This window comes from Entelurus aequoreus, linkage group LG10 (assembly GCF_033978785.1).
Source record: "Entelurus aequoreus isolate RoL-2023_Sb linkage group LG10, RoL_Eaeq_v1.1, whole genome shotgun sequence".
NCBI lineage: Eukaryota > Metazoa > Chordata > Actinopteri > Syngnathiformes > Syngnathidae > Entelurus > Entelurus aequoreus.
Window position 1 is genome coordinate 6,062,253 of NC_084740.1, and position 24,310 is coordinate 6,086,562.

Genomic DNA, 24,310 nt, shown 5'->3' on the forward strand with positions numbered 1-24,310 from the left:
GGTATATTAATAAAACATAGCTGCTTACTGTTCTTTTTAGCATACTGTACCGGTATTCAATAGCTTGGACCTTAAATCCTACTGAATAGCTCTTTATCTTTTTTCCTTTGTGCGATTGCAAACTACTGAAAGCAGCTTCCTCCATTTTGAAAATGAGGACAGGTAAAGCGTCACTCGTGACGTAACGAATTTGACCCGGCAGATGTTCTAGCCATATGCTAAATATTTTGCGAAACGAGTTTGACCCGGCGAAAATTATAGACATGCGATAATAAAATTAATATTTTGCGAAACGAATTTGATCCGGCGTTAATAATGAACCGGCGATAAGGCCAAGCATGCGTTAATTATTTTGAGAAACGAGTTTGACCCGGCAGTAATTCTAGACGTGCGAATACTATATTCCCTGCGCCAATTCAAGGAAATACGGTACAACATTTTTGTTGTTTAAATGTGCTATATAAATAAAGTGGATCGGATTGGATTGTAAAGAACATCATGTCATGGCTGTCTTTAATTTCCAATAATTTCTGCATCTCTTATTTTTTTGTGATAGAGTGATTGGAGCACATACTTGTTGGTCACAAAAAAAAACATTCATGAAGTTTGGTTCTTTTATGAATTTATTATGGGACTACTGAAAATGTGAGCAAATATGCTAGGTCAAAAGTATACATACAGCAATGTTAATATTTGCTTACATGTCCCTTGGCAAGTTTCACTGCAATAATGCACTTTTTCTTTTTTTTTGGGCCACACATGGCACACTGACAAAGCTTAACCTATTGTTACTATAACAATCTACAAGGTTAATATAGCTGGCTTCTCTTCCTTCCCCTCCATTTTTCTGCTTTCTTTTGTATCTGTAGTTATCATTACGTATATCAGTGACGTGCGGTGACTAGAGGCAGGTGAGGCAGGGCCTCACCTGCCATCATGGAAAGAAAAAAAATGTAAAAAGAAAAAAAAATAATTACATTGTTATATGTATCCAGTGATTATACTATAAAGTTATTTTCCATTGAACTTAACCAGTTTTAGATTATTTGTATTCAAAATCGCTGAATTTTCACATTTGCCGTTCAAATACTGAGAAGAGACGGTGCGGTGATCAGCAGCCAGTTGAGGCACTTGTGCCTCACCATGGATTACGCAATGACTCGGCTAACTGCTGGCCTGCTGTGCAGTGAGACCGTATTGCTATATGAATTATATTATACATTTCCATAGTTTAGTTAGCTGAGGTATATAATGTACAGTGTATTTTGTCAACAACTGTATGTCTGTAACGTATTTCTTGTGCTGAGCGATCATAAAACTGCTGCGAAGACGCACTGTGGGAGGCTCGCAGTAACCCCGCCTCCTTGTGCCAAGCACCCCCGCCGCAGAATGCACCTCCCGACGGGAGCGCCACACCAACCAAAGCCCACACCCAAACCCTCCACGTGCAAGACCGAATCCACCCCAAAAAAGTCACTTAACAAGAAGCCAAAAAGTGCAAAAACAACAATGCTCGCGCCGGAGGAGCCGTGAACAGGGACACAACATTAGGTACACCTGCAGACTGCAGCACAGATTTTATAATTAATTCATTCACAACTCCTCCAACACGAACACCACTGTTCCCGCACTTATAAATAAAGGTAAGACCATAATAACCTTTTTTTTAATTAAATGTGCTTTTTTGAGTGCTACAGTTTGTATGTGTAAAGTTAAAGTTAAGTTAAAGTACCAATGATTGTCACACACACACTAGGTGTGGTGAAATTTGTCCTCTGCATTTGACCCATCCCCTTGTTCACCCCCTGGGAGGTGAGGGGAGCAGTGGGCAGCAGCGGCGCCGCGCCCGGGAATAATTTTTGGTGATTTAACCCCCAATTCCAACCCTTGATGCTGAGTGCCAAGCAGGGAAGAATGCTGTTATGAGCTTTTAAACATAACCCGTTAACTGCTGCCAATCAAATGGTGAATAAGACTCTTTAGGGTTCATATGTTTGTAAATCTGACTGTGATGAAGTCAGTGCCTCACCAGTCATGAACCTCACCGCACGTCACTGACGTATATGTATTGTTGCATTTGAACAACTGTATTTTTGATAACAGAGGTAAATTATTGATATTATTCATGATCAATAGTGCTACTTCTATTGGTATTTGTATTGCTCCATTTGTAGTGTAATAATGCTCATTGTCAGTTCTGTATTATTATTTATTTCACTAACTGCTTCTTTGCTATCACTTTTACCATCATATTTCTACATATCCTATTTGCTGATGTTGCTCTGTTGTTGTTGTTATTGTTGTTGCTCTGTCTTATCCCCCTTTTGTCCCCACAATTCCCCCCTCTGTCTTCCTTTTTTTCTCTTTCTATCCCCTCCTGCTCCGGCCCGGCTGCACCAAATGATAATATAAATACATTTAAATAAAGTCAAATACAAATAAGGCAACAAGAGAAGTATCCCACACTTCTCTTTTGTAAAGTAAATGTGTACAGCCGATATGGCATCTACATCAACTATATGATTTGCCTGAGAAGCTGGACAGGACAGAAAATAAATAAAATAAAAATAAGGCACTTTTGGTAGCCATCCACAAGCTTCTGCTTGAATTTTTGACCACTCCTCTTGACAAAATTGGTGCAGTTCAGCTAAACGTGTTGGTTTTCTGACATGGACTTGTTTCTTCAGCATTGTCCACACGTTTAAGTCAGGACTTTGGGAAGGCCATTCTAAAACCTTCATGCTAGCCTGATTTAGCCATTCCTTTACCACTTTTGACGTGTGTTTGGGGTCATTCCTAACTGCGCCCAAGACCCAACCTCCGTGCTGATGATTTTAGGTTGTCCTGAAGAATTTGGAGGTAATCCTCCTTTTTCATTTTCCCATTTAAAGCGCCAGTTCCATTGGCAGCTAAACAGGTCCAGAGCATAATACTACCACCATCATGCTTGACAGTAGGGATGGTGTTCCTGGGATTAAAGGCCAAATCAGGCTACAATTAAGGTTTTAGCATGGCCTTCCCAAAGTCCTGACTTAAACGTGTGGACAATGCTGAAGAAACAAGTCCATGTCAGAAAACCAACACATTTAGCTGAACTGCACCAATTTTGTCAAGAGGAGTGGTCAAAAATTCAAGCAGAAGCTTGTGGATGGCTAACAAAAGCGCCTTTTTGCAGTGAAACTTGCTGTATGTATACTTTTGACTCAGCACATTTGCTCACATTTTCAGTAGACCCATAATAAATTCATAAAAGAACCAAACTTCATGAATGTTTTTTGTGACCAACAAGTATGTGCTCCAATCACTCTATCACAAAAAAATAAGAGTTGTAGAAATGATTGGAAACTCAAGACAGCCATGACATGATGTTCTTTACAAGTGTATGTAAACTTTTGACCACGATGACTAGGTGGGTAAACTTGAATTGCATTACAGCTACAAAGGTGTTGCAGAGACAAACACATGAACAACAAACCATGCAAGACTGGATGCAAGAGTGTAAACAAGAAGTAGCTTTAGTGTATGAACAATCATACTAAAAACAACATGAAGCAAAGACCTTTGACATTTGCATTTTAACATATGGAAAATTTACTGTGAAATTAATTTCATCACAAATCATACTTTGTAGATATTTTGTGAAGAAACTAATTACTAGGTAGATACAACCTTTTCACTTCCGTTTCAATACTTATTTTCAAGCCTTAAGTGTTGGCCGATACCGATGTTAATCCCGATGCGATATCAGCAGGAATCACAGTACATAGTTGTATTATTTTGTAGTTTGGAATGTTAGAAAAAAGTAGGCTAGCGATGAAAAACACTAAGCTTATGGCAGATTTGTGCTTTTAAAGTGTAGTGTTGATTTGTGTTTTGGCGACACCACGCGGTCACAATATTTCATTACTTTAAGGACATGAGGCAGGAAGTTGACTGATAATTTAGTAGTGAATACTTTCTAAATACGATTCTACCTTGAAGAAGTTCAATTACGGACATTACGTACGTCGAGCTAGTGTGCTTAGCTGTTGCGTAGCTGCTGGCTCCTAGAACCCTATAGCGTACCATGTTTACCTTTTTTGACTAAAAAGTAGAGATGTCCGATATTATCGGCCGATAAATGCTTTAAAATGTAATATATCGGAAATTATCGGTATCGGTTTCAAAAAGTAAAATGTATGACTTTTTAAAAGGCCGCTGTGTACACGGACGTAGGGAGAAGTACAGAGCGCCAATAAACCTTAAAGGCACTGCCTTTGCGTGCCGGCCCAATCACATAATATCTACGGCTTTTCACACACACAAGTGAATGCAAGCCATACTTGGTCAACAGCCATACAGGTCACACTGAGGGTGACCGTATAAACAACTTTAACACTGTTACAAATATGCAACACACTGTGAACCCACACCAAACAAGAATGACAAACACATTTCGGGAGAACATCCGCACCGTAACACAACATAAACACAACAGAACTAATACCCAGAACCCCTTGCAGCACTAACTCTTCCGGGACGCTACAATATACACCCCCCCGCTACCCTGCCCCCCCCCAACCCCGCCCACCTCAACCTCCTCATGCTCTCTCAGGGAGAGCATGTCCCAAATTCCAAGCTGCTGTTTTGAGGCATGTTAAAAAAAAAAAAAGCACTTTGTGACTTCAATAATAAATATGGCAGTGCCATGTTGGCATTTTTTTCCATAACTTGAGTTGATTTATTTTGGAAAACCTTGTTACATTGTTTAATGCATCCAGCGGGGCATCACAACAAAATTAGGCATAATAATGTGTTGATTCCACGACTGTATATATCGGTATCGGTTGATATCGGAATCGGTAATTAAGAGTTGGACAATATCGGAATATCGGATATCGGCAAAAAAGCCATTATCGGACATCTCTACTAAAAAAGAAGAAAAGACCAACCATGTGTGCTTATTGGAGAACATTTAGATGTTAACGCCGATATTAATATCAGATTAGGACACTGTATTATATTACCCTATAAAAGTATTTTTTAAAGAAAAAAACTGTCTGAAAAAGATGTTCTTGTCTATTCAGAGTGCAATTACAGTATGTATATATGCATTTAATCAGTGCCAACAAATGACTTCTTCCTAAGGGAGTCAGAGCTTCTCTTCCTGTCACTCCCACATACCAGTTAAGGTCTCTTATAAAAGTTTCTCTTTTAATAAGGTTACTAAATTATATGGACGTGCACGTGACAGTACACCAGCGATGGACGTCTTTTTATTCACATTCACACGGTAATAAAGCTGTGCTTTCACTGCATACAGTACATGCTGTATTAATGCTAATTGTCTAGTGCAGGGGAGTCCAAACCTTTTTTTATATATGCATGTATTTTTATATATATAAATGCATGTATATACTTATGGAAATATAAGGTTCAAAGCAATGGCAAGTTGTTCTCCAGACAAGAAAATATTATTTTTCGCCCGTGAAAAGAGGGTACATCCCTGCAGCAAACGCCTGCTGTGCATGTCGTACAGAGGTGGGTGGTGCTTCACTTCTGTGTTCAGATTACAATTAAGAAGGAAGACTTTTTATTGCAAACAAGTCGATCCGACATCAAAACATGTTAAGACACTTTCTCAAAACAATTACACACTTTTCCGGCTTCAAAATAAAAGCGCTACACTATGCATCCGGTTTAACTACATTTAAGGTTTCTCCTTAATGTACGGCTTCATATTTTCATATTAATTAAAATAAATTAATATAATGTATTGTAGGGTCCAGGAAAAAACAAACAAAGTCTGACTATCTTTTCAGCTTTTATTGCCAATTTTATGATGACAACGGGCCCAATTCGGTGTGTAGAGCAGCCCAGTGCCGCTCACACTGGTGTACCGTATGAATGTGAATGTGGTGTTTGGAGGGGCCGTAGATGCAAAATTGGCAGCCACCCTCCTGTCAGTCTACACCAGGGCAACTGTGGCTTACCACTACCATAAATGGAGTGAATGTATGATGGGTTCTCAATTGTCTGTGAGCGCTTTGAGTGTTTAGTGTATATATTATATTTATATAGATGTATACACTTGTATATATGTATGTATATGTACGGTATATACATGTTTACTGTATGTATATTTATGTATGTATATACATATACACACACAATGTATAAAATGAAATACAAAACAAAATAAAAAAATAATAATACTAAAAATAATATATATATATATATATACACACACAGTTCTGACATTTGTGTAGTGACATAAATATTAGATATACAGGCTATTCCAGAAGTATTGGGCACATTTCAAGTCCTCACATCTGCTGAACTATGAATGGTAGTAAGATGAATCTGGTCCGATTTTAAAACTAAATTTATTAAGTTTTTTGTGATGCTTATCATTTTTTCATATTTTTTCAGATCCAGTAAGTTCACTGAACCAGAAAAAAGGTGTTATGCGTCCTTGAATTTGCAAAACACAATGCTGGAACGCGTTTGGCAAGAATTGGACAATCGGCTTGACGTGTGCCGTGTGACCAACGGCGCTCTCAGTGAAAATCTTTGAACATTCCATGAAAAACTTGAGATTGCAAGTTTTGAGACTATATCAGATGCATTTTTATATCCTGAATAGTTTGAGATGTTCAATGTCAAAATGTGCCCAAGACTTATGGAACACCCTGTATATGTAATGTAATCAGATTAAGAATCTCAATTAAATCAAATCAATCAATTACTTATAAAGCGCTATTCATACATAAAACAAATGCAACGTAAAGTGCTCTACAGATTTAAAAACAATACCCCGATGACCCAGATCCCCCATTATTGCACATACACACGCACACAAATGCCAAACACAAACACATATGCATATATATGAACAAATGATTGCATGGCTGAGTACAGAGGAGACATGTGAGTAAACACTATCACATCTGCACCAGGAGGTCATCAGACCATGGCCACCAAGACGCTGACACAAAAGCGCCCCCACAAGCACGGCCAATAACCCCTGATGCAGATGGCTCATCTGAGGAACGTTGGAAAATAAAGATAATAAAATAATAAAACCTGTAAAATAGTAAGAACCTTGAGTTAAAGGATAAAATACATGTAAGACATAGGAAGATAAAATATATATGTACATATATATATACATAGTAAATATATAATAAATAAATAGAACTGAAGACAATTTTGCATAACTAATAAGTTAAAAAGTTAATTACGAACGACTTCAATAAAATTAATAAATATTAGGTAAAAGCCCAATCAAAAAGGTGGGTCTTAAGAATGCTCTCAAAAAAATGTACGTTCTCCGCAGCCCTGAGGTCCTCCGGCAAGCTGTTCCATAGACGGGGGGCAATAGTAGTGGAAAGATGCCGTCCCGTGACTTTGTGTCCTGACTTTTGGAATAATTAGGAGATGAGTGCCGGAGGATCTCAGGGCCCGCGAAGGTCTGTAGGGTAAAAGCAAATCTGAAAGATAAGAAGGCTCAATACCATAAAAACATTTATAAACCATAAGAAGAACCTTGAAATTGATCCTGAAACACACAGGGAGCCATTGCAGAGATTTTAAAACTGGTGTAATGTGAGCCCGACTTCCGGTCTTCGTCAGGACACATGCCGCTGAATTTTGGAGTATTTGTAAAGGTGCAATAACCTTTTTAGGAAGACCAGAAAGCAAGGCGTTACAATAATCTATATAACTACAAATCTAAAAGCATGCATTAGCGTCTCTATGTTGCCCTGAGAGAGAATTGGGCGAACTCGGGCTATATTTTAAGACGATAGAAACCTATTTTTGTTATATTTTTTAATGTGGTGTGAAACTCAGTTCAGAGTCAAAATCGACACCCAGATTTTCACTTGTAGTGATGGAGTTAAAGACAACAATTTGATATGTGTTTCTCTTTTAGGGCCAATGACTAAAACTGCAGTCTTGTCCTGGTTAAGCTCTAAAACGTCATCTGCCATCCAGGATTTAATATCTAAAATGCAATTAAAAAGAGTATCAATTGGTCTTGTGTCATCAGGAGGCATGGAAATATGCCACTGTGTGTCATCAGCATAACTGTGAAAATTAATTCCATGTCTCCTGATGACAGAGCCAAGTGGAATCATGTAAATATTTTTAAAAAAAAACTAAAATTGAAAACAACAATAATGTTCTGTCTGAGAGATAAGAAGTGAACCATTTGTGAACAGTACCGGAGGGCCACCAGGTGTTTTAGTCTATTTAAAAGAATGAGGTGATCTACCTTATCGAAGGCAGCATTAGGATCCAGTAAACCAAGACTGACAGTTTTTGAGAGTCAGCACCCAACTTGAAATCATTCACGGTCTTTAAAACTGTGGTTCACCCTAAAACAAGACTGAAACTTCTCTAAAATATTGCATTTATTTAAACAATCAAATAGTTGTTTAAAATCAAGTTTTTCTAAAATGTTTACTTAAAAATGGTAAGTTTGATACCAGTCTGTAATTATTAAAAATGTTCAGCATCCAAATTGCTCTTCTTCAGCAAAGGCCTCACCACCGCTTTCTTAAAAGCAGCAGGAAAGACCCCCGTCTGAAGCGAGCAATTTAAGATGTTTAAAATCTACTCTCTCAAAGAACCATGAAATATTCTCAAATATTTGGTGGGAATTGAATGTAAAACATATGTGGTGGGTTTTATTGTAGAAAAAACCTTGTCATGCAATCCCAGCATTAACCAGGACAAAACCATCCAGCATTCCCTCAGGTAAAAACAGACTCGGGTGGATTAAAAGCAGAGTGAGAAGATAAAATGTCACATCTGATCGTGTTTGGTTTTTTTCTGAAGTGGTCTGCAAAGTGCTCACAAAGGGAGTCTCAAGGTGTGCGAGGTATATTATTAAAATCAGGGTTAAAGGTTAAACAAATGATTAATTGTGTAACCCTGTTTAATCTCCTCCAACCTCCGAGGACAAAGCTCCGAACTATGGGAGACCGGGCTTTCTGCTCCGCCGCTCCCAGTTTGTGGAACGCTCTCCCTGACCACCTGAGGGTACCACAGACTGTGGATGCTTTTAAAAAAGGCTCAAAACCCCTTTTTTTTTAAATAAAGCCTTTTTTTTTTTTAGATATATGTGTGTTAGTTCTAGCTATTAGGCTGTTCAAGTTTGTATTTGTTTACTATTTATTTTACTTGTTGGGGGCAGCTATTTGTGGTTCGAGCGTTGTTTTTTTTTTAAATGCACTGTAGCACTTTGAGGTTGTTTGTTCAATGTAAAGTGCTTTTACAAATAAAATCTATTATTATTAGAATTGTTGCAAAAAAGACTCGGGGGCGATTCTTATTGTTTGCAATGACAGTGCTTTCTTAACCGCCGTGTTGTTGTTTTTTTTTGCTGTTCACGTAATATTTGATAGTTCATCGTTAGTTTATTCTTCCTCCATTTGCTCTCTGCTATGCTGCAATTTCTTTTTAGTTTTTTCAAAAATGCTGTCATAAAAATGTGAAACAACACTAACTTCAGTTGCAGGAAAAATGTTAATACAAAACCTATGTAACGCCGTAAAGTGTTATGGTGTGGCCGTAGTTTGGACAAGTCTAGTGTTACGAACATATTAACCACCACACAAGAGTACGGATACATTTTTAAAACTATGTCTCATTAAATCCAATACGGGTTATATCGCTCAGTGTTTTAATTTAGCAACATGTTTGTTAAAACCGCACATCACTGTGGCAGCTAGTTCTAATTTTCATCCTCAGCTTCTCCACCTACATTAGAGAATAATACAATAAACACTTCCGAGTGCGATGCATTAAAACCTTAATTATAAACACATTGATGCCACACTAGTGTGCCGTGAGATACAGTCTGGTGTGCTGTGGGAGATTATTTCATTTCACCTATTTGGGTTAAAAATATTTTTTGCAAACCATATAAATGATCTGTTGTTGTTGAGTGTCGGTGCTGTCTAGAGCTCGGCAGAGTAACCGTGTAATACTCTTCCATATCAGTAGGTGGCAGCCGGTAGCTAATTGCTTTGTAGATGTCGGAAACAGCGGGAGCCAGTGTGCAGGTAAATAGGTGTCTAATGCTTAAACCAAATATAAACAGAAGGTAAGTGGCCCTAAGAAAAGGCATTGAAGCTTAGGGAAGGCTATGCAGAACGAAACTAAAACTGAACTGGCTACTAAGTAAACAAAAACAGAATGCTGGACGACAGCAAAGACTTACTGTGGAGCGAAGACGGCGTCCACAATGTACATCCGAACATGACATGACAATCAACGATGTCCCCACAAAGAAGGATAAAAACAACTGAAATATTCTTGATTGCTAAAACAAAGTAGATGCGGGAAATATCGCTCAAAGGAAGACATGAAACTGCTACAGGAAAATACCAAAAAAAGAGAAAAAGCCACCACAATAGGAGCGCAAGACAAGAACTAAAACACTACACACAGGAAAACAGCAAAAAAGTCCAAATAAGTCAGGGTGTGATGTGACAGGTGGTGACAGTACACCAACTTTGAGACAAGAGCTATAGTGATGCATGCTTGGTTATGGTTTAAAGTCATATCCAACAATTGCAACAACGACTTTTTACTGTCAACTGAGTTGAGTTTTTTAATGATTTCTACTGGTGGTGTGCCTCCGCATTTTTACAACGCAAAAAATGTGCCTTGGCTCAAAAAAGGTTGAAAAACACTGGTCAAGGCTTTGTAAAAGCGGCATGTTTGATCCATCTCTTATATTGGATCTTATTAGAGGTGGTATACCATAAACCATCATGCATATACAAGGCTAAAAATACAACACAAAGGGCACGTTTTTTCCCGGTAATGCGTGGGATTATGCTAACATCTCATCATGGTAAGCTGTCGTATTTCCGCTTGTCCATACATTTTCAAATTAACAATGCATAATAACGACTTGCAGTCATGGAGATACATCTCTGCCTTCCACCATCTTGCCGGATAATTAAGTCAAAGCGCAAATTAAACCACAGTGGTGGTCCAATCTGCCTCCCAGCAGAGAGGAGTCCTCCGCCACATGCACCCTGCACTGATTAGGCCTGTCGCTATAGCAAACATCATCATCAGAAAGATGAACAGGAGGGCGATTCAGGTACGCGGGGAGGCTAAGAAGGGCTGTGAGGTGCCTCATCAGGAGGATATATGGCGGCGGGAAGATATTGCGACCCCTTGCTGCGGTGGAAGCGCAACGGGGGAAATTGGCTGGCTGCCGGTGTGCGCGGTTACTGTCTGCATTCCATCAGAAGGCAGCAGTGGGGAGCGCACACTTCCAAACTAATGATAAAGCATCAAGGATGGTGTAATGCTGTCGCCGAGGATGGAGTACACGGTGGGGTGGGGGATCGCTGAGAGATTCAACTCTGACAGCATTTGAAGACGAGGGTTGGCTCCATTTCGTTCCCTGTGACCGAAGGGGGTCTGATAGCAGAAATGTCAGCGTCTGGGAAGAGGAGGGGGATTGGCCATTCAGGTGTAGAGGGTCTTCACAAAGTCGGGATAGGATGTGGCACGTATAATATCAAGGCAAACAAGAATTCTCCACGGGCAATTTTCCAGCCCGGATGACTCCGGCCTGTGCGTTATGAAGGCTGAAATATGAGTGTGTTTTGGGATGAGGCCATTTTCCCAGGCAGCATATTGTATCGCCGAGGAAACAGATAGGATCGAATTTGACCATAAAGTGAAACAGCCAAACAAGACTGGGGAAATTGTTTACCTGTTGTATGCTTGCTTAAACCAGCAGACCAGCAATGCGGATACACTATATTGCCAAAAGTATTTGGCCACCTGCCTTGACTCACATATGAACTTGAAGTGCCATCCCATTCCTAACCCATAGAGTTCAATATTATATTTAATGTTTTTGGACTGAATTAGAGCACATTGTAGCCATAATTTGATTGTAAAAAAAAGATCTAAAATTTCAAATTAGATGTGGGTCCACCTTTTGCAGCTATTACAGCTTCAACTCTTCTCGGAAGGCTGTCCACAAGGTGTGTTTATAGGAATTTTCCACCATTCATTGGTGAGGTCACACACTGATGTTGGTCGAGAAGGCCTGGCTCTCAGTCTCTCTCAGTCTGTTCTATTGGGTTCAGGTCAGGACTCTGTGCAGGCCAGTCAAGTTCATCCACACCGGACTCTGTCATGCATGTATTCATGGACCTTGCTTTGTGCATGTGGAGAGGCGGGGCCGGCGGTCCGACACCGGGGCCCGCTCCAAGATGGCGGCGAGGAGGCGTGGCCTGCGGACCCGCGTCCAAATGGACTACAGGTGCGTGGGTTGGGCAGCTGGGCACAATCAGATAATCTGCTGTCTGTGTATAAAAGCGTGACAGCCGAGAGAGACGGGGAAGGAGAAGGAGAGCCAGAGGCAAGCCGCGGAGCAACGTATGCAGCGAGAGCAAGACGCCGACGACGAAGACGTGGCCGGCTGAAAAGCAGGAGGCGGATCGAGCAGCAGGGGGAGCCGGAGCTGAAAAGCGGCCGGCAAAAGACTTTCTGAGATTGAAAAATAAAGAAGTCAAACCTGCTCACGACAATGTCGTCCTTGGATGGTCCTGAGACCCCCACCCGGAAGCAAGAGTCTTCCACAGTGCACAGTCATGTCGGAAGTAGAAGGGGCCCGCTCCAAACTGTTCCCACAAGGTTGGGAACATGGAATTGTCCAAAATGTGTTGGCATCCTGGAGCATTCAAAGTTCCTCTCACTGGAACTAAGGGGCCAAGCTCAACTCCTGGAAAACAACCCCACGCCATAATTCCTCCTCCACCAAATGTCACACTCGGCACAATGCAGTCCGAAATGTACCGTTCTCCAAACCCAGACTGGTCCATCAGATTGCCAGATGGAAAAGTGTGACTCATCACTCCAGAGAAGGTGTCTCCACTGTTCTAGAGTCCAGTGGCGACGTGCTTTACACCACTGCATCCCACGCTTTGCATTGGACTTGGTGATGTATGGCTTAGATGCAGCTGCTCGGCCATGGATATCCATTCCATGAAGCTCTCTGCGTACTGTACGTGGGCTAATTGGAAGGTCACATTAAATTTGGAGCTCTGTAGCAACTGCCTGTGCAGAAAGTCGGCAACCTCTTTGCACTAAGCGCTTCAGGCCTACCACTTTGTGGCTGAGTTGCTGTTGTTCCCAAACTCTCCCATTTTCTTATAATAAAGCCGACAGTTGACTTTGGAATATTTAGGAGCGGGGAAATTTCACGACTGGATTTGTTGCACAGGTGGCATCCTATGACAGTTCCACTCTATGAGTGGCCGAATACTTTTGGCAATATAGTGTATTTCACTGTATTTCTCTTCTTGTGTTCCAAACTTTATATTGGCAAGTATAATGTAAATACCGGGCTTCTAAAATACTGCACATCACTTTTTTTTTTTTTTTAACCAAGACCACTCAGAAAGCAAGAATCCTGCCAAGGTTTTCACTCTTCCGAGTAAATCAATGCATGCATGGCCGTTATAACGGGATCTTATTAATAGGGAGGCAAAGTTTCATCCATTTGTAGTGTCAGAAAAGCACAACAAAATTATCAAACACAATGCTGTCAAGTGCATTTAAATGTTGAATGCAATGAACTGCAATGATTTTCTAACCCTGCATAATCATAGTACGTATCGACAATATTTATTTGTATTGGTTTTATTTTTATAATTTAAGTTTTCAAAATATGCATGTTTAAAGGTATACATTTATGCTGGCTTTAAATTGGAGTGCGCTACTTTTTATTACTTCTCATACGAACATAATACTACAATACAAGTGATACTAATCCTGACTTAGTTTCTAATATTCATTTATACATTTTCACCAAAAAAACCCCCAGAAACGTGCTTTATTAAATCTTAATGTATTTAAATGAAATAAAGTATGTTGCTTAAAAAAATACATCACCCACAACAAAAAGTTGGGTTTTGGGTGAAATTTCATGATAAACTTACAATCAAAGCAGTTGAAGTTATCACATATATTATAATAATCATAAAAATGTCTATCGTACAATATCTTTATTGTTTATATTGTAATTTCATGACTGGACTTCGGCTAATGTATGAGTAGTGTCAGGACGTGGACTATGGAGTGGTTGTTTTCCCGAGATGCCAGTGAACTTGGACCGGACATGGCGTGAAGGTAATGACATCTTTTATTTTAACACTATAACTACAAAAAAAGAAGCAAACAAAAGGCGCGTACAATGGCGGAGAATAAACTTGACTAATGAAACAAAAGACTAGCACAAAGGCAATTAACTATGAACATGAAACAAAAACACTACTGTGGCATTAATAAACAAAACTATCTTGCGATGACGTGAACAGGGCAGCATGGACTATGAAACAAGCAGCGTGAACTAAGCATGAAACCGTAAACATGGCATGAAGCAGAGTGGTAATGTCGCCAGCCTGACTTCCTGGCAACAATGGGCTTAAATAATATACCGGTAGACATGATTGACAACAGGTGCACGAGTGCAAAACGTGAAACAGGTGCAACTAATGGTCGCTATGGTGACAAAACAAACAAGAGTGCACAAAGAGTCCAAAAAACAAAACCGAACTTAATTAAAACAAAACATGATCACACAGGCATGACAAGTAGCAGCAATGTTACTTTCCGGTATCATTTTTTACATCACAAGTTGACAGAGCACCCAAAAACCACCCAAAGGAGGAATTAATACCAAAAAAAAAAGGAAGAGGAACTCCTTTGTTTGGATTTAAAAAGTCAGGCACCGACTAAACAACAGTAGGCTAATCCGCAAAACCTGCTGTCAACAAATCGTTCCCAGCGACTTGAACACGTTTACTCTTTTCTATCGACATGAGCAGTGTTAAAATACAAAACAAAACACTAAACCACTAAGTGATGAAAAGGAAAGTACACCAATTGAGCCTAACAGTGTTGTCAAAAGCACCCCTTGATCAATAGATCGATATACATTACTAAGATTCAAGTATATTGATCTGTGCTCTGCTAGTTGGCCTTCAAGAGGATATATATCGATTTACATGTTTTTAAAAGGTAATTAATCAATTTTATTGATACTAGTAAAATAAAACATTTGCTTTAAGAGCGGCATATATATATATATATATATATATATATATATATATATATATATATATATATATATATATATATATATATATATATATATATACACTACCGTTCAAAAGTTTGGGGTCACATTGAAATGTCCTTATTTTTGAAGGAAAAGCACTGTACTTTTCAATGAAGATAACTTTAAACTAGTCTTAACTTTAAAGAAATACACTCTATACATTGCTAATGTGCTAAATGACTATTCTAGCTGCAAATGTCTGGTTTTTGGTGCAATATCTACATAGGTGTATAGAGGCCCATTTCCAGCAACTATCACTCCAGTGTTCTAATGGTACAATGTGTTTGCTCATTGGCTCAGAAGGCTAATTGATGATTAGAAAACCCTTGTGCAATCATGTTCACACATCTGAAAACAGTTTAGCTCGTTACAGAAGCTACAAAACTGACCTTCCTTTGAGCAGATTGAGTTTCCGGAGCATCACATTTGTGGGGTCAATTAAACGCTCAAAATGGCCAGAAAAAGAGAACTTTCATCTGAAACTCGACAGTCTATTCTTGTTCTTAGAAATGACGGCTATTCCACAAAATTGTTTGGGTGACCCCAAACTTTTGAACGGTAGTGTACATTACTAAGATTCAAGTATATTGATCTGTGCTCTGCTAGTTGGCCTTCAAGAGGATATAGATCGATTTACATGTTTTTAAAAGGTATTTAATCAATTTTATTGATATTAGTAAAATAAAACATTTGCTTTAAGAGCGGCATATATATATATATATATATATATATATATATATATATATATATATATATATATATATATATATATATATATATATATATATATATATATATATATATATATACACACAACTTTTTTGGTCAAAAGTTTACATACACTTGTAAAGAACATAATGTCATGGCTGTCTTGAGTTTCCAATCATTTCTACAACTCTTATTTTTTTGTGATGTAGTGATTGGAGCACATACTTGTTGGTCACAAAAAACATTCATGAAGTTTAGTTCTTTTATGAATTTATTATGGGTCTACTGAAAATGTGAGCAAATGTGCTGGGTCAAAAGTATACATACAGCAATGTTAATATTTGCTTACATGTCCCTTGGCAAGTTTCACTGCAATAAGGCGCTTTAGGTAGCCATCCACAAGCTTCTGCTTGAATTTTTGACCACTCCTTTTGACAACATTGGTGCAGTTCAGCTAAATGTGTTGGTTTTCTGATATGGACTTGTTTCTTCAGCATTGTCCACACATTTAAGTCAGGACTATGGGAAGGCCATTCTAAAACCTTCATTCTAGCCTGATTTAGCCATTCCTTTACCACTTTTGACGTGTGTTTGGGGTCATTGTCCTGTTGGAACACCCAACTGTGCCCAAGACCCAACCTCCGGACTGATGATTTTAGCTTGTCCTGAAGAATTTGGAGGTAACCCTCCTTTTTCCTTGTCCCATTTACTCTCTGTAAAGCACCAGTTCTATTGGCAGCAAAACAGGCCCAGGGCATAATACTACCACCACCATGCTTGACGGTAGGTTTGGTGTTCCTGGGATTAAAGGCCTCACATTTTCTCCTCCAAACATATTGCTGGGTATTGTGGCCAAACAGCTCCATTTATGTTTCATCTGACCAGAACTTTCCTCCAGGAGGTCTTATCTTTGTCCATGTGATGTCAGATGAAAAAAAAATTGAGCTCTTTGGCCACAATTGACTGTGATGAATGATAATGGAAATCAAAATTCTAATCTGAAAAGGCATTCCAATGGGGTTTGTAAAGGGTTTGTATGTTCTCTATATCCAACATTATGTATTATTCTAACTGATCTTTTTTGTAACACCGTTAATGAATGAAGTGTACTTTTGTAGATATTTCCCCATATTTCTACACAATAACTCAGATATGTAACACTAGTGAGCAGTAGAATAGAATAGAATAGAATACAATGGACTTTATTTTCATTACATTTGCATGTAACGAGATTAAGGACTCCAAGTAAAGAATATGAAGTGATTTTTGGTCTAGAACATGTTTTGCTTTATTCATTATTGACGTGTTTCTTGCGACTTTATGTTGTATATTTTTTACATGAGATTTACAGTTCATTTTATCATCTATTATTACACCCAGAAATGTGTTTTCTTTTACCCTTTCTATATTTACTCCGCCTCTTTGTATTTGTGTTTGACGTTCCTTTCTACTGTTACCGAATACCGTATTTTCCGGACTATAAGGCGCACTTAAAAATCTTTTTTTTTACCTCAAAATTCGACAGTGTGCCTTATAACCTGGTGCGCCTAATGTAAGGAATAATTTTTGTTGGGCATACCCACCTCAAAGCTATTTTATTTGGTACATGGTGTAATGATAAGTGGAACCAGTAGATGGCAGTCAAACGTGAGAGATATGTGTAGACTGCAATATGACTCAAGTAAACACCAACATTTTATATGTTCCACTGAAAATATAGAACATTACACGCGGCGCTCAAAAATCCATCAAAATGTTTTAGTACGACTTTGGTAAGCTATGAGGCCGCACCGCTTGACGGATTGTCGGCACATTAAACATAGGAGTATTATTATGGTGTGTGTATAAGGTAAGACATTATCTGCCGTTTTTTTTCCGCAATATTTTGCAAAAGCAACTTTTCTGACCTTCTGGTACCTGCTGATCTGTATTTGGAATCAGTATAAATCCTGAAAAATTGTGTGCATCCGCCTTTGTAGTCTGAGGAGACGCCATAGTTGATAAGCTTCTTCTTTTTCTCTATATTCTTGTTATGTGACATTCATCCTCCACTGTTGCCATTTCTATTATAAAGTAGTGTAAAGTTCTTACTTATATCTGTCAGTAAACTCACCATGAAAGAACTAAAACATACCGGTGTAGTGAGTGTACATTATTCACCCAAGGAACTTCAGTTATTAGAGAGTTCCGGTCGGACGGTTTTTCACGGGACACATTTCCGGCCTTGTTGTTGTTTCCGGATGAGGAGATACTGCTCAGTTATTGATTGAAGTAAAGTCTGAATGTCATTAAAACAGTTAGCTCCATCTTTTGACACTTCTTCCACTCCCGTCCTTGCACGCTACACCGCTACAACAAAGATGACGGGGAGAAGATGCTGTCGAAGGTGAGCCACGTAAATAAGACCGCCCACAAAACGGCGCATCCTGAAGCGACTGTCAGAAAGCAACTTGAAGATGATGTGTAAAACATCATCTATGCAACATTTTGACCAAAGAACCACCATCACATGTTATGTAGACAGGGGTTTTTCAACCACTGTGCAGGGCGGGATACAGTCTGATGTGCCGTGGGAGATTGTCTAATTTCACCTATTTGGGTTAAAAATATTTTTTGCAAACCAGTAATTATAGTCTGCAAATGATGTGCTGTTGTTGAGTGTCGGTGCTGTCTAGAGCTCGGCAGAGTAACCGTGTAATACTCTTCCATATCAGTAGGTGGCAGCCGGTAGCTAATTGCTTTGTAGATGTGGGAAACAGCGGGAGGCAGTGTGCAGGTAAAAAGGTGTCTAATGCTTAAACCAAAAATAAACAAAAGGTGAGTGCCCCTAAGAAAAGGCATTGAAGCTTAGGGAAGGCTATGCAGAACGAAACTAAAACTGAACAGGCTATAAAGTAAACAAAAACAGAATGCTGGACGACAGCAAAGACTTACTGTGGAGCAAAGACGGCGTCCACAAAGTACATCCGAACATGACATGACAATCAACAATGTCCCCACAAAGAAGGATAAAAACAACTGAAATATTCTTGATTGTTAAAACAAAGTAGATGCGGGGAATATCGCTCAAAGGAAGACATGAAACTGCTACAGGAAAATACCAAAAAAAGAGAAAAAGCCACCAAAATAGGAGCGCGAGACAAGAAGTAAAACACTACACACAGGAAAACAGCAAACAAGTCCAAATAAATCAGGGCGTGATGTGACAGGTGGTGACAGTACACCTACTTTGAGACAAGAGCTATATTGATGCATGCTTGGTTATGGCTTAAAGTCATATCCAACAATTGCGACTTTTTAATGTCAACTGAGTTTAGTTTTTTAATGATTTCTGCTGGTGGTGTGCCTCCGCATTTTTTAAACACAAAAAATGTGCCTTGGCTCAAAAAAGGTTGAAAAACACTGATGTAGACCACAAGGAAGTCTTTTACATTTAGAAAAAAAATAAAAATAATATGACCCCTTTAATGCGCCCTATAATCCGGTGCGCCTTTTGTATGAAAATAGACCTGGCTAGACCCGCTCATCGGTAGTGCGCCTTATAATCCGGTGCGCCCTATGGTCCGGAAAATATGTTACATTTTTCTAAGGCATTTCACCAGCTTCATGCAATTTTAATGGGGACTTCAGATTTCATGTAACAGAACGATGTTAAACAATTATGATTAAATGGATGATTCAAGATAAATAATTGTATGTATCTTTTATCTTCCTATTTTTAGGGTTGTCTTCGACTGAGGATTTCCATAGTCAAATGTTACAACATTTTAAGTGGGCCTTTATTGTTCTTATTAGCTAGGTAATTTAGTAAATTGTATAAATGACAATGCTGAAATCATAGCAGAGAATGAAACAGCATTAGAAGCAGGTGTTCTTTGTCCAGCAAATTGAGAAAAAAAAAACCCTAGTAATCTCCATCATCCTTGTTGTTGTCTCTTCAATTAACGACTTCCTCTCCACATATTCCAGCAATTTCCATTAAACAGCCTCTCTCTCGTGCGCAAACGTTGGAAGCGCTACAACTTCAGCTGGCTCTAATGAGACACAGGAGATTGGTAAAAAGGTGCTCATAACCAGTTATAATGATGTCTGCGACTCCTACTCCTCTTTTCCGGAGGATTTAATGCCATCCCGAATCGTGTTGCGGTCCATGCGAGGGGTTTGTTGTCCCAGAGTAATCACCGCTCGCTACAGCGGTTTAATTAGTGTGTTTGTGCACATGGATCGCTCCTTGTGTGATAACCTTGTCCCGTTGTCGCAAACACCACGTCAATGTCGGACATTATTTTCTATTGCAAAAAAAAAAAAGGCGTTTTAAGTTTAATTGCATCATACTGTACATATGCATTCACTGTACAAACATACATATATGCATATACTGTACATTCACTGTACAAACATACATATACACATACTGTACGTATACATTCACTGTACAAACATACATATACACATACTGTACGTATACATTCACTGTACAAACATACATATACACATACTGTACGTATACATTCACTGTACAAACATACATATACACATACATATACAATCACTGTACAAACATACATATACACATACTGTACATATAAATTCACTGTACAAACAGACATATATACATACATGTACATGTACATTCACTGTACAAACATACATAAACACATACTGTACATATACATTCACTGTACAAACATACATATACACATACTGTACGTATACATTCACTGTACAAACATACATATACACATACTGTACATATACATTCACTGTACAAACATACATATACACATACTGTACGTATACATTCACTGTACAAAAATACATATACACATACTGTACATATACATTCACTGTACAAACATACATATACACATACATATACATTCACTGTACAAACATACATATACACATACTGTACATAAAAATTCACTGTACAAACATACATATACACATACTGTACGTATACATTCACTGTACAAACATACATAAACACATACTGTACATATACATTCACTGTACAAACATACATATACACATACGTGTACATATACATTCACTGTACAAACACAGATATACACACTCTGTACATATACAAATACATATACGGTACATACATACACTCATGCATATAATCATGTTTCATCAAACATAAATTAACGTTGTTGCCCTAGGGTAAACTGGGTAACACATGGCACACTGACAAAGCTTAACCTATTGTTACTATAACAATCTACTAGGTTAATATAGCTGGCTTCTCTTTCTTCCCCTCCATGTTTCTGCTTTCTTTTGTATCTCTAGTCATCATTACGTATATGTATTGTTGCATTTGAACAACTGTATTGTTGATAATAGAGGTCAATTATTGGTATTATTCATGATCAATAGTGATATTTCTATTGGTATTTGAATCGCTGCATTTGTAGTGTAATAATGCTTATTGTCATTTCTGTATTATTATTTATTTCACTAACTGCTTCTTTGCTATCACTTTTACCATCATATTTGTACATATCCTATTTGCTGATGTTGCTCTATTGTTGTTGTTGTTGTTGTGTTTGCAGTTGTTGTTTTTGTCTCTCTGTCTTATCCCCACAATTTCCCCCTCTGTCTTCCTTTTTTTCCTCTTTATATCCCCTCCTGCTCCGGCCCGGCTGCACCAAATGATAATATAAATACATTTAATAAAGTCAAATACAAATAAGGCAACAAGAGAAGTATCCCACACTTCTCTTTTGTAAAATACAATTATACAGGTGATATGGTCATCTACATCTACTATATAATTTGCCTGAGAAGCTGGACAGGACAAAAAACATTTTTTAATTGCATCGTGGTGTTCTTTCAGCCACTCCTCTCAAGTCGTCCTTGGGTACCTTTAACATTTTTTTATATATCAGTAATAAATACCTTGCAGCAGTTGCTTCAGCTCAGCACTTAAAATATAATAAATGGGAGGATTAGGCGGCACTGTCTTTACCCCAGGCGCACTTTACAGCCCTGCTGCCTCCACCTGTTTCATTGTTTGAGTGCTCCGACAGGTGTGTGTGTGTGTGTGTCCTGCCAATTTGTATCCACATCAAATCAAGTCTTATATGGTGTGTGGCCAATCTAAAGACTTTGGTCATGCTGTTGGCGATACGATGGTCAGAGGGTCTTCCTCCTCCCTTCCGAGATGACCCGCTGCTACAACCCACAGCCAGGCTGCCAGTTAGCAGGAGAGCCACGCTGCCTTCATCGCCACGGTTCATCCCGCAGTTGACCCGTAAATGTCCTCTACGGATCGGAGGTCAAAGATTGGCTGTATGTTTACATTGGATGTGCAGACAGCGCTCAAGGCTGTAACTATTTTTATGACAGGCTGTTGGCGAGGAACACACTTCCACACATCGGACACATACTGTAAGATAGTGAGGTGAAGTGAATTCTATTTATTTAGCACTTTACATTGTGGAACCCGAGTCATACCAATGACTATAAACAAGGGAGCCATTACCTCCCTGCTTGGCACTCAGCATCAAGGGTTGGAATTGCGGGTTAAATCACCAAAAATGATTCCCGGGCGCGGCCACCGCTGCTGCTCACTGCTCCCCTCACCTCCCAGGGGGTGATCAAGGGTGATGGGTCAAGTGCAGAGAATAATTTCGCCACACCTCGTGTGTGTGTGTGTGACAATCATTGGTACTTTAACTTTTAACTAGAGATGTCCGATAATATCGGACTGCCGATATTATCGGCCGATAAATGCTTTAAAATGTAATATCGGAAATTATTGGTATCAGTTTCGAAAAGTAAAATGTATGACTTTTTAAAACGCCGCTGTGTACACGGACGTAGGGAGAAGTACAGAGCGCCAATAAACCTCAAAGGCACTGCCTTTGCGTGCCGGCCCAATCACATAATATCTACGACTTTTCACACACACAAGTGAATGCAAGCATACTTGGTCAACAGCCATACAGGTCACACTGAGGGTGACCGTATAAACAACTTTAACACTGTTACAAATATGCGCCACACTGTGAACCCACACCAAACAAGAATGACAAACACATTTCGGGGGAACATCCGCACCGTAACACAACATAAACACAACAGAACAAATACCCAGAACCCCTTGCAGCACTAACTCTTCCGGGACGCTACAATATACACCCCCCGCTATCCCCTACCTACCCACCTCAACCTCCTCATGCTCTCTCAGGGAGAGCATGTCCCAAATTCCAAGCTGCTGTTTTGAGGCATGTTAAAAAAAATCATGCACTTTGTGACTTCAATAATAAATATGGCAGTGCCATGTTGGCATTTTTTTCCATAACTTGAGTTGATTTGTTTTGGAAAACCTTGTTACATTGTTTAATGCATCCAGCGGGGCATCACGACAAAATTAGGCATAAAAATGTGTTCATTCCACAACTGTATATATCGGTATCGGTTGATATCGGAATCGGTAATTAAGAGTTGGACAATATCGGAATATCGGCAAAAAAGCCATTATCGGACATCTCTACTTTTAACCCATTATCTGCATCTCTTTGCTCAGGAGAGAACACACAAAAGCTACTACAAAAAATAACAGAAGAAATGAACAAATTAAAGAGATGGTTTGACAAAAACAATTTTGAATCTCAGTAAAACTAAAATAATGCTACCTGTATTTTCCGGACCATAGGGCACACCAGATTATAAGGCGCACTGCCGATGAATGGTCTATTTTTGATCTTTTTTCATATATCAGGCGCACCCGATTATAAGGCGCAATAAAGGAGTCATATTATTATTATTTTTTTCTAAATGTAAAATACTTCCTAGTGGTCTACATAACATGTGATGGTGGTTCTTTGCTCAAAATGTTGCATAGATGATGTTTTACACATCATCTTCAAGCCGCTTTCTGACAGTCGCTTCAGGATGCGCCGTTTTGTGGGCGGGTCTTATTTACGTGGCTCACCTTCGCCAGCGTCTTCTCCCCGTCATCTTTGTTGTAGCGGTGTAGTGTGCAAGGACGGGAGTGGAAGAAGTGTCAAAAGATGGCGCTAACTGTTTTAATGACATTCAGACTTTACTTCAATCAATAACGGAGCAGCATCTCCTCAATTATGCAATTAAAAAAAAGCACAACAGCAAACATGAATCACGCGCACATGCAAAGACGGACATTAGGCACCAATGTGGTGATGCAGGGCTCAAATGTAACCACGGCAAAAGCCGCGACCGCCCTCGTCATTTGAAGTAAGCCCTAAAAAAATGGACCAACATTTGCGGAAAGAACATGCCGTGACCGCCCCTGACTTTTTACTTGTTAATGTAACAGTAAACTGTATAATGATCATTTGCGATAAAATGTAGTTAATAATACCGTCTAATTTTTTAATTACTGCAAAACCATCTTTTATAAATGCATTTTAGGCAACACAAAGTCAGGCGCATGCGCACTGGCGTCATTTGGCTTGATAATCC

At 39.0% G+C, this 24,310-nt stretch overlaps 1 protein-coding gene across 7 annotated transcripts in view; it reads right to left on the reverse strand.

The window, feature by feature from the left end:
- The window catches only part of cadm1b (cell adhesion molecule 1b), a 621,285-nt gene that overhangs the window by 75,139 nt on the left and 521,836 nt on the right, over nucleotides 1–24,310 (reverse strand). The window lies entirely within an intron of this gene.